The sequence below is a fragment of the Gobius niger genome (assembly GCF_951799975.1).
Source record: "Gobius niger genome assembly, chromosome: 6".
Lineage (NCBI taxonomy): Eukaryota > Metazoa > Chordata > Actinopteri > Gobiiformes > Gobiidae > Gobius > Gobius niger.
In genome coordinates, this window is record NC_136857.1 from 12,628,606 (window position 1) to 12,644,669 (window position 16,064).

The following is a 16,064-nucleotide window of genomic DNA, read 5'->3' on the forward strand; positions in this document are numbered from 1 at the left end:
AATTTTTTTTTAAAAACACCACAAAAACAGTGTGAAATTAAGTGCAAGCCCTTCATAATCCACAGAGCCTTTTGATAACTTGTGTTTGTTTGTGTTTTTCGTGTAATCCATGTAAGTAGAGCTGCCACTGCTATAATGGTTCTCATTAATAAAATCCTAAGCATGATTTATTCCACTGCACCCCTTCATTTGCATTGCTTTGGGTTCAAACGCTGTAAAAACATCCCCTTAGTTTATCTCCCTTATGTAAGAGTTTCAGTGCATTTAATTAGGAAATAATTGCAGTATAATTATTCTGGGCAGATTAGCTGAAAGCACTTTTATGTCGTCATTCGTATCACTTATTTGTCCCACAAAGATATGTTTCCAGTGAGGAATTGGGTGTAATGGCATTAATGTGAACTCATAGCCCAGTTTGTTTCGCACTGTGAGGGGAGAAAGGAGCTTCGAGCTGCACTTCTTCTTAATCGGGGCGATGGTGTGACGTGAAACTGGGACATAAAGAGTTGTGAGGATAGAATACACATCAGAGGGAGAGCGGCCCCAGACTGAGGAATTGTGATGACGTTGGAAGCAGCACACGACCAATTATCAGCAAACTCTGCTTGTTAAAATCAAACTTAACAGGAGGGAAGCTATGAGGAAAAGTAGTATGTATTTTAAAATAGAAGTTTTGATCAACACTTAAAGGCCCTATACCTGATTTTGTTTTTTATTACAAACAATGAAAGAGGCAGCCGCTAAATCAATAATTGTGATCCAAACTCATTCATATTCTGATTCTTCACAAGGACGTGTTTATAGGCACTTTTCACAACTTGCAGGGTGACTTTTCAGGGTCATTGTCACAGAAACGCTCAGGGAGAAATGGCTTGCAGCGGCCTAGGAAATACTAGAAAACTAGCCTGTAAGTTCATGAAACAGTGGTGGTGCAGTGGACAGTGCTCAGGCTTTGCAGCAAAACAGTCCTGGGTTTGATCCCCGGCCAGATGGGGTCTTTCTGTGGAGTTTGCATGTCCTCCTCGTGTCTGAGTAGGTTTTCTGTAGTGACAGTGATTTTTAAAAGGAGGACTAGAAGAGAAGAGTAATGTTGACGGTCTTAACCCCTTAACGGCACTTCCTGCAAGACTCCACTTAATTAAGCATCAGCTTGAAAGCAAAAACACTGACAATATGTTTTTTTTTTATTATAATTGAAAATAAATTCAGATGTCAAGGGGTTAAAGGAATAGGCCACAGTTTATTCATACTGGGATATGTTCTTACCTTAGCTCAGACGAGTTGATGGGTAACTGTTTGGTCTTTGTGACCAAATAAACCAAATAGACCAATAGACCAGGTTAGCATTTAGTCTCTCCCAGCATATTCCTATAGCTCCAAACTCGGGTCAAGTTAGAGGCTTCCAAGCTCTTCCACGTTTCCCCTATTTAAATACAGTTACGTGAAAAGTTGCACGATCCAAGTATAGTTACGCAACATAAACATGTCGATTTTCTAAGCAGATAAAAAGGGGTACTTTATTGTAAGGCGTAATAATAATACCTTAGGAGCACCTCGACTTTACTGTGTGGACGTCAAAGGTATTATTATGCCTTACAATATAGTACTTCTTTTTATTCCTTTAGCTCCAAACTGGAGCTATCGGCATTTGCTGGGAGAGGCTAAATGCTAACAACGTATTTGGTCTATTTGCGTGACTGAGGGCACGCACAAAGACCAGACAGATACGCATCAACTTGTCTAAGCTCAGGTAAGAACATATCTCAGTATGGAAAAACTGTGGTCTATTCCTTTAACAGTAACAGTGTTGGTAACATCAGCAGTAGCAGCAAGAGGTACACTTTCTTCAACATTCTACAGTTACTCAATACATGACTTGTGTACGGCATCCTTTTTATTGATAGTTATCATCTATATACAGAAAGTCAGAGCTTAATCTCAGCTTTTATTGTACAGTAGTTGGAAGTGGATGGTACATAATATAATCTTCCTTGCAGTATATTCCCAGTAGGGGTCCACGCTGAGCTTGTTATAACTTGAAAATTCCTCATTGGCCACAGATCCTGTTTGTGTGACTGCGAGGCACAGCCAGATACAGGCTTAATAAGAAAACGTTAATAAAAATTCATCAGAGCGGTTCACAATGAAACATACAGGAAAAGCTGTGCACACAATCTTTTCATAATATTTTCCATTGGTTTAAGCATAGGCAATGTGCTCTTACTAAAAAGCACTTTACATTACAATATAGTGACATGCATATTCATGAGCTCATTTGTGCATAAAAATTCAAACTTACTATTTCGTCACCACAGCGTTTTACATGTACTGCTAAATGTATAATTCACACCTTATTTTATTACACTGCCTGACCCAGAAAAAAGTCGCCACAACAACAGGTCACCATATTTGATTGGACCAACCAAGCATTGATTACAGCACGCATTCCCTAACCCTAAGCACTATCTTAAATCCAAAAATGATTGAATTGATCTTCCACAGTGCCCTCAACACATGGCAGCCCCTGTTTGGTCCTGTAATCTTTAACAGAAAATATTCCTAGTCATTGTTTAAATCACAAAAACCTAAATAAATAAGTACACACATGTTGCAGTGTCACAATTATTAGCACCACAGATTTGATATCTTTACATTCACCTGGGCATCCAGAAAAAGAAAATTGATCATTCATCACTTCATGGGGTTATAAATACAGTATCAGGACGCAGGCCATATTCTCAGAACGTACTTGATTGAGATGGGAAACTGCCTCAGACCAAATGGTGGTGACCCATGGGTTCCCCAGGGATCAACCCCGGGACCCCTCTTGTTCAATCTGTACATGCTTCCAATAGGTCAACTAATACAATGGAGTGAATTGTTGTTGGCCAACAGAAAGAAAGACAGTGCCATTCGTCCCGTTGAGGCTCACTCTCTGAAACCAAAATCTGGTGAAAACTTTAGGGGTGAAGATGGACAGACCTGATTTTGAGCTTAAATCAATAACATCTGCAGCCTTTGACATCTAAAAACATAGCCAAGATAAAACAAATGTGTCTGAAAGTGTCTGAACCAGAAACTAATCAGTGCCTTTGTTTCTAGCAGATTAGACAACTGTGACGGCTCACAGGCCTCTCTAAATGCTGGAATATTCAGAATGCTGCTGTCGAGTCCTGACCATAACTGGGAACTATGGCCACATTAGTCCTATGCTCAGGGAGAGGTCTCCTGGTGGTGGCCAGAGTCAGGACTAACCATGGTGAAGCTGCATTTCAGTTGTATATGCCTAAGGTCTGGAACACTTTGCATGAATCCGTCTAATGTCGCTGGCTCTAATTTTTTTGTTTACTCGTGTATATGTGTTGCATATTTTTGCTATTTTGTGTTGTTGTTGTTATAACTTAGAAAGGACGTGTGTCAAACATTTCTAAGGAAAAACTCTTAGAAGGATGGTTCCAGTGGTCCTAAAGTCTCCAAGAATCACTGCTCGAGAATAGCAAGTTATTTGGGTCTTGAGGTCAGAAAATCTCTATACAGTATGAGCACCCAAGGGGTCCAAATACCGCTATACTGCTTTTTTTTTTTTCCATAACTTGGATAATGAAGAAAGATTCAGAATCTCTTTTTCAGGGAAGGCCTTGGTCCAAGAGAGAGCCCATTGTACAGAGAAATACAGAGAGATGGCAAACTCCACACAGAAGGACTCCACCCTGCCCTGAATTGAACCCGGGAACTTCTTTCTCTGAGATGAGAGCACGAAACATACAGGTGCCGGCCAACAGAATAATGCGATGTCATCTAAAATCCACCAATAGAGCACTGCCATTCTGAACTGGTATCAACAAATTCCCCACAGTTCCATTGTAAATATGTACAGCTGGCTCTGAACACAGCCCTCCCTTCTCTCCTTATTACCTCTTTCTTATCTCTCTCCCTCTCTGTGTAGAATGTTTTATATTGTTTCATATGCTCCTGTTTCCTCAGTAGGCCCTGTGCTTCCTGTTGCCTCATTAGGAAAGTGGACCGATGCGGGCCTATTGCGGACTTAAGTGTATCCGTGGGGAACGGTGCTGCAAATCCGCCTTTTCATGACACACACAACGTGGAGCTGACAGGCAGGTGCACTCTGACTCCACAGTATCCTCAATTCTGACCTCCAGCAGCAAACGCAATTGTCTGCATTTGACAAGAAAATCCATACGAGGATATGTGTGTTTAAAATGTAATACCCACAGTTTTGACAATAATAGAAAGCCAAAAATAGCAACCGGCTGATAAGCACATACCCTCAATACGGAAAACAATTCACTGTTACAGGTTGTTTTGCAGAAGTGTGAGCCAAAAAGCTCAAAAATAATGACTAGAGTTTGATAAATAATTCAGAAAAGGTCAGAGATGGGCCAAAAAAAAAGTTAACTTTTAAGGATTTCACTGTGCGTCAAAGCCAAAACTACAGTACTGACTTCAGCCAAAATAGGGCAGTAAGGAAACATAAAGAAAAGTGAAGAAATGATCAGTAGCTTCTTTGACACTGTGATGTGTATACGTAGGGGCCTTTGTGGCTGTGGAGTAAGTGTCGAGTTCAACACTTTGTCAGACTATTCTCCTCCACTGCAAGACAAGCCGGCTTATTGCCCAAACCAAGTCTTTTTTTTCCAGATTGTTTCTAGTTTTACGGCTGTCGTGCTCAAATAGGCTGTCTGCCTTTGGATCATGTCCGCGAGAGAATAGACCTACTGCATATTGATTAGAATTTAACATTAGAATTATACATAACATTCTTATTTGGTAGTCAGGATATATTGAAGGTGCATGGGTTCTGAAACCTCCGCTCTATAGTATAGTGCCTACAGCGAAATATGTCATCTGCATTTGTCCCATCTCTCGATACGACACCTGTCAGGAGCAGTGCAGTGTTCAGGGAATTTGCCAAATGTGCTTCTTTTGGGTTGATGGGGGAAGCACTGGAGCACCCAGAGGAAACTCAAGTAGAACGAACATGTAAAGAAACACCCACGGTCTAACCAGTATCCATGGGAGCCTAAATGTACCATAGACTAATACTAATGTGGCTTAACTAATTTTAGATTTATTCATTAGATTTCACATAGCATAACTTAGCTTTCTCTCAATATCCAAAATCATACAAACATTTCTAATCTTGATATTGCTTATCTTCTTTGAGAAGAGTTTTGTATTGTACTGCAGGAGAAAGGCAAATTCACCGCGCCCCTTTCGATAATTCACACTTGGCTTTGGGTCGTTAAATTTAAAACAAAACTGCGCCCAGCAGGAATGGAGAATGGCCTATGCAAGATGAGCTCCATAATACCAGGTGCTTTTTAATAGTGTAAAATTGGGAGACAGAGGGGGTGAGCGTTAAAAGGATCCTAACCGTGAATGAAAGGCAAAGGGAAAATCATAAATAACTTATATAAACCTATTGCATAAAGCATGGAGGTGCATTTTCACATTCAGCACATTTCCCTCTCATACAAGCCAACTATAAAAATATTTATGAACTGAAGCATGAGCTTTCGTTGCTTCTCCCCTCTCTACTCCTCAGCCACTTACCCCATCTCCACACTTGCCCGGCGTGTGCATGTTGGCACTTTTGCCTTTTACACAACTAAGTCTCCCATTTAAGTCGGCTGCTTTTCTCACGGTTGTTACAAACACAGGGTAGACGTAACATTACAATCGCAGACAGGTAAAGTAAATAGAAAGAACATCTCTTCATCACAGCACCTGTTCGTGGGTTCATTGTTTTCAGGCTTGACTACACAGTGTGAAAGGGGGTGCAAAGCGGCAAAACGTTAAGTAAATTGTCAAAGCCAGGACTCAATCTCGAGCCGCTGAGGCCTTAGGAGCGCCCGGTTAACCAGGCAAGAGCCAGATTGATATCAGTCCTAATAACATTAGCACTGATATCAATATGGGATCGCTTCGGCTTGAATTGTTCAGGGAGAGAACGCGCTTTTGGAGCAGCATTTGCTGCTGATTGGATCAAGCACACTGCATTTCCATCTGATATTTAGTTTTGAAAAGAGTTATGTGTGTTTGTGTTATGTGTTGCAGCATACCTCGTGTTTTTTCTGTTGTCACACCATATATGCATGAGTATCTGTTTGGTCCAAACCAATTTTGGTTTGGTTCTGAATGCTGAAAGCAGGAGCGGTTAAAGATGGATTCTCACATGATTGTGAATTCACAAATAACGTGGCAATTCAGCTTTCAGGTAAGTTAAGTGCCCGGTGCACCTGCTTCATAAAAACGTTCAGCTCTTCTTAGCACATGAGAAGATGGGCCAAACTTATCTGTGAATGCCCAGAGAAATACATTTTGTAGCATATCAAGCTCTTTATTAGGCCAGTGTCGTAAGTGGATGATCATATTTCTATGTCTAATCATTGATTTTTTTGAATACCGTGGGCATTTAATTTTGCATCTAATTCTTGAAACTACTAAATTAACATAATTGTTTTCCTATCTTCAATAAGCAAAGGTTTTATGAGGTAATTTAATCACATACTTTGTGCCTGCAGGTAATTTGATTTTGAGACATCATCAAATCCTGCTCAATATGGCACTGAATGTAATAAAATTAACAATAAATAATTACACTGCTTTTACACTTATGTGTAAGTGTGTACAAAACTTTCACCAGGGAAAATGGCATTTTAGAATTCTCATTCCATTATTCCTGTCTCATTTTAGGTTTTGCCATCATAAACTTTACCAGAGTGCCATTTTAATCAGGACATGTTTGATCACTGCAAATTCAGTCTCAGGGATTTTTTTGGTCACACTTTATTTTACACTAAACTTGATACATTGAACCTGCCAAATTCAGTACAATGTAATTTGCTGTAGCAGTGTGTTTTAATTTGTACCATACACAATGGAATAATATGTATTTGTAGTTTATTGGTACATAAGACATAAGACCCAGTCTAACCCTGACTTTAAGCCCTAACCCTCTGGGTACTAATAGTATAACCTTTTATTTTTAATAAAGCCAAATGTGGGAAAACCACTGTACAAAATTATATATTTCTTTGCATATTAAACCATAAAGACCAATGGTTCTCAAACTTTTCACTGAGGGACTGGCCTAAAAGAGTCAATATGTCAGTGATAAAATGTCTACAGTAGTACATATCTGTGCATAATATAGAAAAACATGAAAGTCTAGATATGTCAAACATTTTTTTTAGTTTATTTGAAGCCCTACAAAGTTAAAGGGACATTAGGTAATGAGAGGTCAAAGGCACACTTCTCCCCTCAAAATCCCCTTTTCTCACTTCATCCCGATTATAAATGAAAAATCTATTTATACCACATTCACAAGTCGAGACAGGATCTCTCACTTCACTCATGCATGTAGCTTGTGAACGACAAAGATCATGCAAAAATGGTGTAGAAGAGAAGTGCCACGCAAGGCAGACATGCTTTAAAGTTGTGTATGCTCATGGCTTACGTGTCACACGTCTCCCTGGGGTATCACACACTGACACTTCATAGGCTCCCGACCTACAAAGCCAGAGACTAAATGACAAGAAGGAAATGTCATTACTATTTTAGATGTTTGAGAACACTATTAAACATCCTCTTGGAAAGGTAAAGATCCCAGAGCACCAAGATGTATTTGTATTTAAAGGTCAAACTGACTTGAGGTTCAGCTGGGAAACTTCGACCTACTAAAAGTGAGGACATATTTAGAGGCACAGGGCGTGATCAGTAGTGTGAGTGAATCTGTGGGCTTGTATGTAGACTGATTAAGAGCTGGGAGCTACTTTTGCAACAAGTATAATTACTCAAAGAGTGTTTGTAGTTCAACTTTGATTAAACATACTCCACTTTTATTTATTTGTGTCTTTGTGTGTCTGAGGTCCAAATGAAATGGATTGCCTACACCGTCATACAAAACTAGAATAAATAGATTGAATGATGATTAAATTAATGCACAATTATGAAAATCTGTTTATTCAGATTGTTTAAATTCTCATGTTTAAGGGATACATATTTTGGATGCTTTGCTTTGCTTCGACGGATGACAGATGGGAATGGCAGAGCCATAGATTACATCTGTCTGAGCTGGGATATAAACCTTGGTCACTGCAGTTTACAGAATGTGGTTGGTGAAATGTTTAAAGAAGATCAAAGAAAAGCTAGAGGCAGCAGCAAGCTGTTGTTCTCGAGCATATTAAAGTGTACCAGAAGGGCCACCATAAAAGTGAAGTACACCACAGAACAGGACACCATGAACAGAGACGAATAATACACAACACATTTAATACTGCAGTGGGAGCCTATCTAATATTTCAACTACAGTACATGCCTCTGAACCTGGGCCTTACATTTGCAGAGTAATGCACCTTCCCACTCTCCACCTCCAGCTCTCGTGTCATTGTTGGGTTTGCCCTGATGGAAGAATATGTTCATCTGTAAAACCTCTCTGCATCCATTTGTGTCTGTGAACCACACCAAAACATAAATTACAAGCCATCACGACCACATTAATTCATTCCTTTTGTGGCCAAAGTGGCCTTTGGACACAGCACCCAGAGAGCCTCTCCAAAAACTCGAACTTTAATTGAGATGATGAATATGCAGCACGCTTTCCCTGCACACAGGCACAGACAAGGCATAAAGTTAAGGAAAATGGCTGCGGCTACACCATGTTAACAAAATGATCTCAGAATCCAATAAAAATCCTGTTAGTACTAAGAGTACAGTAATGTTTTATTACCTAAAGTATGTAGTTTTTCATATCCACTGAAATAAGTATTTTAACATATTTTGCAATGACAAATCTAGAGATCGAGAGAGAGAGTTTTATATCAAGTGGTGAAAGTCAATATTAGAAAATTACATTGAATGTGCACTCGGCTCAGTGGGCTCTGAGCAAGTTGGAGTTGACAGATGTTTATTAAAATGTGGAACTCCGTTTGCAATTCTCTGTTCAGGTGCTCAAACAGTGAAGGACAAGCTGGAGTCAATGAAAGAACAACTTCACTCTTTTTGCCAGGGGTCACAAGAGGATTTGGCAGATTTTTACTCCGAACAGTCTTCCTGTCCGATTATTCTGTGCTTGCAATGGGTGATGGGGGTGAAGAGTCAAGGGTCGCAACAACAATCTGTGCCTCGAGCACTGAACCAGTTACCTTCTGCTCTACCATCTATGGCATTTCCCCTCATACAAAAGTAGATGGACTGTATAAACAGGAGGGAATTATGGTAAATTGTGCCAATTTAAATAGCGCTATCCCAATACCAATGAGCACTTTCAAAGCATTTTTATAGCAAAGTATGATTGCATTTGAAAGACAGCACTGTTCTAAAAGCCTTTAGATCAAGTGTGTCACATATGGAGTATTCTGTCCCCTCAAGGCTATTTTTCACACATACAGTAAACATGCACCTAACTAGAACAGGGAATATGCCACATCGGGACACAGCTGAGGCTCTCACATGTCCGGTTACATCTTATCACTTCAGATCTTAAGTTAATTGCTTTTCTACAAGCCTTCCTCTGCAACACGGCGGTCTGTGCATGTTTGAGTGTGGCAGAGAAGTCTTCACTCATGAACTAGGTCAGACCGTCTCAGGGGGAAGTTGGAGTGAAAGATAGACAAAGAGACAAGGTTAGAAAAGAGGACAAAAAAAGAACGATTTAGAAAAACTAATTTATGCTTGTCTTTTGCTCATTCTTGTTAGGAGTCAGTGGGTCGCAAAGTCGGACCCAGAGGTTATCCCAGTTACTATGGGCCTTACAGTATAGACCCTGAAGGACTGCCAGCTGGTTTTCTGCTGTAAACCCCTAATCCACAGACACAGTCTGGAGGATTGCAATTCAACCAAGGACGCAATTTTACTGGCGAATTGCAAAAACTCCAAATTACAGGTAATATATTGTCCTCTCAAAACAACAATACAGTGAGGAAAACAAGTATTTGGCTGAAACACAATCGTATGTAAAAACTGCAAGTAGGTTTTTATTTACGTTCTTCATTGAGGCTTTCTTTGTCTGCAATGTAAAGATTTTCACCTTGTGGATCAGGAGACCTCAAGTTAAAGAAGAAGAAGAAATTAGTTTGCCTTAATAAATCCTTTTTGTAGTCCCTCTGGGGGTAATACAAGTGTTAATGGAATGATTAGGGGGTCATCTCCCCCTGGTGTCTCTGGCCAGAAAACCACCCTTGCAACTTTTCCTTCTCCGACCCGGAGGCGCAATACACACTAATGGGATCATGAAGAAGAAGCTAACAGGCTAACGGGCAAAGCTAACTGTGGGCTAGCGCCACTTAAACAGTATTTACAGCCATGTTTAAGTGAACAAAATTGTCTCCATTGTGTAATTGTCCATTGGGTGTAACGAGTTACAAAGAAACACGTTACACTAACGAAACTACTTTTTTCGGGCGCAGTTTCCAACAGAGCCAAACTGTTTACGAACGAAGCTAAGCTTTTATAAGTAGCCATACTCATTCTTGTTGACTTTAGCTGTACTTTGTCACATATACAACATAATGTTCAGAAGTTAAAGTATTGTGCTGATTGAAGTACTGGTATTGGGCTGTTTACATGAGCGGGCTTTTTTTGGCGACTCAGTTTGTGAAACGGAGCATTCCTCATCGGAAAACAATGATCGATATAATAAGGCTATATATAGATGTTTATTAAGGGTAACACATGAGTCTCTAACACGCTACCTTCATAATAAAGTAGCACAGTAACGTAACAAGCTACTTTTCCAGAGGAGTAACGAGCTAACTAACGAGTTACTTTTGAAAGTAACGTTACCCAACACTGGTTGTGGCACAATATACAATATCCCTCTCTCCCTTTGTCTTTTCTGTCAGCGTAGTATTTACTCTCTTGGGCAATTAATGAATAAAAAAACACATGCTACGACACTTGCAGTGGCGCTAATGGCCTCTAGGGGCATGAGTTACTGAGTTCTGCTTTAATGTAGTCAAAAGTCAGTAGCTTTAGTTTATCTTCATGATCTAGCCTCAACAATACAATGAGATTTTGGTCTCAAACGATTGCTTTCAACAACAAGCCCGAACTGTCTACAGTTTATGAAGCTTTGGTGTAAATTCAAAATTGGGAGATTTTCACCCACCATCATCCAATCATTGCCTCATTACCAGCCTCACTGGCATCTTCAGGATACTGACTGTAAGACGGCTCCCCATCAATATCATCCACTTCTCATCTTGTGCTACGACCCACCACCGCGTCATTTCCGCCTTTGCCCGACCCTCGCCCTTCTCCGGCCTCCCATAAAACCACCAGTGTCCAGACTTTGGGGGGACGACTAATGCTCATCTAACCTGGTTATGCATACATCAGTTCATATTGCCCATGTCTTCTGCCGGGGTCTGAGCACCAAATATATTCATTCATGCCAATAAAGCTATCCTAATGGCTTCTTTTGTTCCTGTCTCTCTAGGTTGAAATATCATAAAAAACAAAAAAGCAACAACAACAACAAAACTATCAGAGAACACAAAGCGCATATTAGTATGGGGAAAACCATACACTCTGTTTTCATATTAACCAAGGAAGGCCAAAAAGTAATAAGCACCACCATTAAAGAATAAAATGGTAAAATATCCCATTAGAGTGACATCAACTCCCACAATCCTCTCTTGTCTTGCATATTGAGAGGGAGCTGAAAGTAAAAACCGCTATATTTTGGCTTGAGGCAAATGCACTGGCTTCTAACTCGCTCACTGCTGTCTGTATGTCATTAGCTATTAAATATTAACTTTGGGGAATTGCAAGATGCCCATTAGAATCAAAGTGGAGAAACATGTTAGATCTCCCAAGTGCTACATGCCTTTGTGTTTTCGGACATAACTTATAAAAGTGTTATACACAGTACTCCACTAAAACCTGGCAGGAAAAACGGGCCGTAGCAAAATACTGTCAAGACATGCAAATGCGTAATCAATTTGTATAAAAGTAGAATCTTGGTTATCTTAATAATCGGCTCATCTCAAACCAGTATGACTGCCCAACTGCACTTTCCAAAATTTGGTATGTATTTCCTTCTGGTCTGAGTTTTAAAGGATACTTCCGATTGCGAGTGCATGTGTGTGTGCGTGGTGGGCTTCTAGCATCGCACAGTGGGAGGAAAAAGTAAGTACGTTTTTCTCATTTCACACATTTCTGTGTAAATTGGTCATAAAATGTGGTCCGATCTTTATTAAAATCATAAGAATGAGTAAACAGTGTCTGCTTAAACTAATACCACCCAAACATTTACCTTTTATCATATTTTTATTGGCCATAACATGTGAACATTCACAGGAGAGCATGGAATAAGTAAGTACACTGCCTGAATCTCGTTGAACTGCAACAATTTTGTAAAGCGGGATGGTCCAAGATTAATCCTGATCGTTGTGAGTGTCTAATCTGCAACTACAGAAAAACAGGTAATGCTGCAAAAGCAAAGTCTGCCAGCTTTTTGATACAGGGGTGTACTGACTTATTCACATGCTGCTGTTAATCTCTCAGGTCTTTCTGCAAAATATCTTAATAAACTTGGGAATACATTTTTCCATTGATGATATCACGTAGTCCAGGCCCTGAGGCAAAAAAACAACCCCATGATTCTCCCTGCATTTCAACTTTGGGTTAATCAGTCCACAGTATATGTTTCCAGAAGTGCCATGAGCATCGCAAACCAAAGTTGAATAGTTTGGGCGGAACACACAACTTCATGTGTGGAGGAAATATGGAACAGCACCCCACTGTGAATTATGGTGCAGGAGAATCATGGTTTGGGGCTGTTTTGTTGCCTCAGGGCCTGGACAAGCTGGTATCATCAATAGAAAAATGCATTCCTAAGTTTATCAAGGTATTTTGTCGAGAGACCTGAGACATTCCCAACAGCATGGAATAAGTGAGCGCATCCCGTTATTAAATAGCAGGCTGACCCTTCTTTTGCAGCAATAAGTGCTTTTCAGTAGTTGCAGATTAGACGCTCACAACGATCAGGATGAAATTTGGACCATTCCTCTTTACAAAAATGTTGCTGTTCAACGAGATTCAGGCAGTGTACTTACTTATTCCACGCTCTCCTGTGAATGTTTACTTGTTAATAAAAATATGATCAAATATAAGTGGGTATCTGTTTAAGCAGACATTGTTTACTCATTCTTGTGATTTTAATAAAGATCAGACTACATTTTATGACCAATTTAGGCAGAAATGTGAGATATTCCAAACAGTGAAATTACTCTTTCATCCCACTGTATTTGTGACACAGAGCAAAACCTTGTAAACAAATACATACAGGTGTGAAAAAAAATAATGAAATGCCATAGTGGAAAGGAAGTTTCTAATTAAATTGTCAAATTCACTGATCTTTGCTTTAACACAATGCAGAAACATAATTTCCCTGTGTGACATTTCTTGTGCATGTTGTAGTTTTGCTAAATAAAGGAGAACAACATTGGTATATCTTTAGGAACTGCTGTGCGAGCGCTTTTTAATTGCTCCAAAACAAGGTAGACCTTCTCCGATCAACTGCATAATAATGATGTACTTTTTTGTTCGTTTTTTTACATTGTTTGTACATTGCCGGTTTTCTTTGTGTCTTGGTTTGCATGAGAAAAAGGAGCGGGTCAACAGGAGAACAATGTCAACAAAAATACCATAGCATGCTCCCTTCTATGGAAAAGACTGTATTAGTGCATAGACCTATCTGTGCATGCCGGAAAGGGTGGAAGTGCTTTTGTGAAATATTCTATGTGATAGAGGACTTAGAAGTGAAATCCTGCCCCAAGAGACGATCGGACGAGTTGAGGAATGAAGGGGCTGAGCGGATGAAGAAGCAATTTAAATACAGGCCTATAGAGCTATAAGGTACAGGACTGTGGACCGTTTTAAAACATAGGTCTCTACAGTTATGTGCTGTGTGTAGGACTACCAGGGCCATGGTTATTTTTACTATTGTGTGGGCACTGACTACACCTTACAGAGGCTGGTACACCTGTGGCAGAGCATGGACATGTACAGTATACAGAGAGATGCTTCCTCAGTGAGTCACACTTACTGAAAGTCAACAATCTGAGGAGGAGGTCAACAACAATGACAAAAAACACATGTGCGTTTTGACTCTCTCTCTACAGGTTTTGAAAGCGCTACAGCAATTGCAAGGGTGTACAATGTGTGCACGATTTGAAAGCGATCCTTTTCATCCGAATGCACTGTTGCAAACCTGCATTTTAGGTCTGACATGCCCTCCTCCCAAAGAAATCCTGACATTGATCAATCTCAATTTTGGTTACATTTCATTCTTGATGTTAAAGCAGAACTAAGTAACTTGTTTACCTTAATAAATCCTTTTCGTAGTCCCTCGGGGGGTAATACAAGTGTCAATGGGATGATTGGGGGGGTCTTTCATCTCCCCCTGATGTCTCTGTCCAGAAAACCACAATTGCAGCTTTCCCTGCACCGGGTCAGAGGCCCCAATACACTAGTAGAATCACAAAGGAGAAGCTAACAGGCAAAGCTAACTGCGGGCTAGCACCTCTTAAACAGTATTTCCAGCCAAGTTTGAGTGGAAAAAAAATATCTCCATTGTGTAATTGGATGTACAATATCCCTCTCTCCCTTTGTGCAGTATTTAACCTCACGGACAATTAATGAGTAAAAAACCACAACATGTTACGACATCTGCAGTGGCGCTTATGGCCTCTAGGGGCATGAGTTACTTAGTATTGCTTTAAAAAAAATATGCTTTTATAAATATATTTTAACACATTTCAAGCTTGAACATGTAATGAATGCGTTCCGCTCTAAGACCATTGAGACGCCCATTTACACCAAAAATTCAAACTCCACATCAAACAATGAGCTGCAAGTGCCACAGAACTGGCTGGGGACCTCATTAAAACACACCATGTCAATGATTAAGATGGATCAAAATTCGATTCATTGCTGAGCCATTATGTTGTTGTTGCTGACGTACAATTAGACTTACTGCGTCTTGGGTCAAGATAAATTAGTATGGGCAGTAATATTATAGCTTACTTCAATTGGGCAGCCGTGGTGAGAGGATTTAAATATTTGACGAGGAATCGGAAGGTCAGCAGTTCAGACCCAGCCTGAGCACACACAGTCACATTCATAGGACTGGATGCAAAAAAAATGGCATCTGCTGCAAAAATCTGACAAAACGCCATGAGACTAGTTGGTTGTGGTGACCCTGACAGGAAAAAAATATTGAAATCTCAAATCTTAAGCAATCTTGGCTGTCTTTAAGCAAAACTATGCTTGAAGGTATGAAAAAAAAAATCTCCAATAATACTTACTGGAGGTAATGTTCATTGTGTAAAGTAGGCGGATTGCCCAGAAGCAGGTCAGAGAGGAGAGACAGAGCTAGCTTTCTTTACAGTTTTTAGCTACTTTCCCACATACAGTCAGCTGCTTTTACAGCTGTTTTCATTGCAGTGGTAGCAATCTCCTCCAAATCCGCTCTGTGTGGTGGCAATCTTCGACTGGTAGTGATTTATCAGGTAGATCTAAAACTAAAGTGTTCCACTTGACAGTTAGCTTTTCCACATTGGAAGCAACGAAGAAAATACAGTATATATAATTTATTCACAGCAACTGCAAGTCTTAGTGGGGGCTATTATTAACATTGCGACTTGTCAATTTACAGCCCTGGCAAGGTTTTATTCAGTATGTCTGTCAATCTGTGCCAATCTAAACTGGGTATGCTGCTATTTTGGTCAGGATTTGAGAGATTTTTTGACAGAGATGTGTTTTTTTTTTACCAGTGTCTGTAAGCGACTGGCATAAAATCACCAACTAAGACCATGAATTAGTGAATAGCTGTGAAAATAACTACTGCTGTCTGTCTCAATTAAAGTTATCAGGAAAAAGATCAATGGGCTTATGAGAAAGGCAGATCAAATAAGGAAATAAGATGGATGGAAGAAGAACTGGCAAGTTACAGCAAACAATAAAAGAGTACAGCCAAAGCAATGGTTTTCATTTGATCTCCTACTGGTGCCAATGTTTATCCAAGGTTATGAATT

The 16,064-nt window shown here is 39.9% G+C and overlaps 1 protein-coding gene across 2 annotated transcripts in view; it reads right to left on the minus strand.

The window, feature by feature from the left end:
• camkvl (CaM kinase-like vesicle-associated, like) overlaps positions 1–16,064 on the minus strand; it is a 39,881-nt gene that overhangs the window by 15,170 nt on the left and 8,647 nt on the right. Inside the window, exon 1 of one of the 2 annotated variants that reach the window (XM_079559183.1) lies at positions 7,481–7,548. The exons of the other annotated variant lie outside the window; for it this stretch is intronic. The gene's annotated coding sequence lies outside the window, so the exon portion shown is untranslated. Of the gene's footprint in view, positions 1–7,480; positions 7,549–16,064 lie in introns of those variants that run through there. 2 annotated transcript variants of the gene reach the window in all.